Below are 2,173 nucleotides of genomic sequence, written 5' to 3'. Positions count from 1 at the left end.
AAATACTGCACAACAAATATTTGGAACTAGACTGTCAATTCAGACACCATCAAAAAAGGTCATGGAAGTTGTCACCGATATAAAGCAGGACTGATGAAAATCCAGCAGGAAATGGTGTCAAAAGGCACAGTATCTTTTATTCATCTCCAGTTATTTTGTCCAAGGCACTGGATGCTGGCAGGATTGAAACATTTAAGAAATGCTTCACAAATCACATATAAGGACCTGCACATCTTTGAACAATGGGAGGAAACTGCAGCACCTGGCAGAAGCCCCTCGCAGACGCGGAGAGGACGTGTCAATTCAACACAGATAGTTACCCAAGACTGGAATCTCAATTGGCTCCCCAGTGCATGAGCAGCTCTCACCACTGAGCAACTACCTTGCCCAGAAGGAGTTTTATAAGCGCATACATTATTTCCATTAAGACAGATCCAATCCTCTATGTCCAATCAAAATAACATATTGTAGATATCATGACAACAATCATAAATGATTTTGAATAAGTAAATCAAAAAAACTGAAATAGTTTCCAAGCCTAAATACTAGATAAGGTGCAGTTAAGATGAATAGCGCAACAACAAAAAGGCCATATTTTATGTGACCATCGGTAACACTTGAAAACTTGCAACAATTTGTCGCCAGTAGTGCTCTGAAGTGGCTTGATGGTGCACTCCTTCAGACACTGGAATGAAACTCCAAAGATCACAAATTCTCCTTCAATACCGTGTTGTAACAGTGACTGCATCAACCTGTGTTTATGCGTCTGACTGGAAACCCACACAACATGCATAAACAAAAAAATAATCTGAGGTGATAGGAGAAAAAAATGTATGTCTGCAACGTCTTTGAAAAGCAATTATTTGTAGCGGCTGCAAGCCCATAAGGAATCTCGTTTCACAGATTATATTCATTTGCACTGCAGGTCATGCCAGTCAGAATCAGTTTTCGTTTCATGACAGATAACTAAAATGTCCATTACAATGAACTTTGGTTGATCAGAAGATTTTAAGTAAGGACTATGTCTTGTGTGAGCTGACGGCATTAGGGGATGGAGAAGGTACATGCACTGCTGGCATCTTGACACCATTGAATGAGCAAGCGTGGACGCAAAGGTTGTAACAGGTAACAATTGTACAGGCAATATCTTTTGAGCTCCTTCCGAGCAGGCCTGGAATACTCTAAAGCTGTGCTAGACCTTCACTTCCTCCACCTTACGTACGCTGCCTTTTCTTTTTGACAAGAAGCACCTCTGTACCCGTCATCCAAGGCTCCTTAATCTTACCCCTTCTTACCTGTCTCAGAGGAACAATTTATACATCACTCGCAACAACTGCTCCTTGAACAGCCTCCACATGTCTGCTGCTCCCTTTCTGTGGAACAATTGCTCCCAATCTGTACTTCCCAACTCCTGTCTGATAGCATCATAGTTTCCTTGACCCCAGTGAAATATCTTCCCCTGGTAACTGCTCCTTTCCCTTTCCATGGCTATGGTAAATGGGAGGCTCTTGCGGTCACTGTCGCCAAAGTGTTCTCCCACCACGAGATCTGACACCTGTGCTGGCTCATCGCCGAGCACCAAATCCAAAATGGCCTCCCGCCTCGTCGGCCTGTCCACATACTGAGTCAGGAAACCCTCCTGAACACACCTGACAAAAACGGCTCCATCCAAACCATCTGCACTAAGGAGGTTTCAATCTATATTGGGAAAGTTGAAGTCACCCATAACAACAACCCTGATACGTTTGCACTTTTCAACAATCTGCCGGCCAATGAGTTCTTCGATCTCCCAACTGCTATTTGGGGTCTGTAGAAAACCCCCAGTGAAGTGACTGCTGCCTTGCTGTTCCGAACTTCCACCCACACTGACTCAGTCGACAAACCTTCCTGGGCAACCTCAGCCCATACCACCGCAGGAGACGAGTCCTCAAAGGTTCTTTCAGCCGCCGTTATACTGTCCTTGACCAACAAAGCCACACCTCCCCCTCTTTTACCACCTTCCCAGACCTTAATGAAAGATCTAAACCCGAGAACCTGCAACATCCATTCCTGACCCTGCTCTATCCATGCCTCCGAAATGGCCACAACATCGAAGTCCCAGGTACCTATCCAAGCTGCAACCTCACCTACATTATTCCGGATACTCCCGGCATTAAAGTCGTCACACTTCAAT

Source organism: Stegostoma tigrinum, unplaced genomic scaffold (genome assembly GCF_030684315.1).
Source record: "Stegostoma tigrinum isolate sSteTig4 unplaced genomic scaffold, sSteTig4.hap1 scaffold_288, whole genome shotgun sequence".
NCBI classification, from domain to species: Eukaryota; Metazoa; Chordata; class Chondrichthyes; order Orectolobiformes; family Stegostomatidae; genus Stegostoma; species Stegostoma tigrinum.
Note: the sequence above shows the minus strand (reverse complement) of the source record.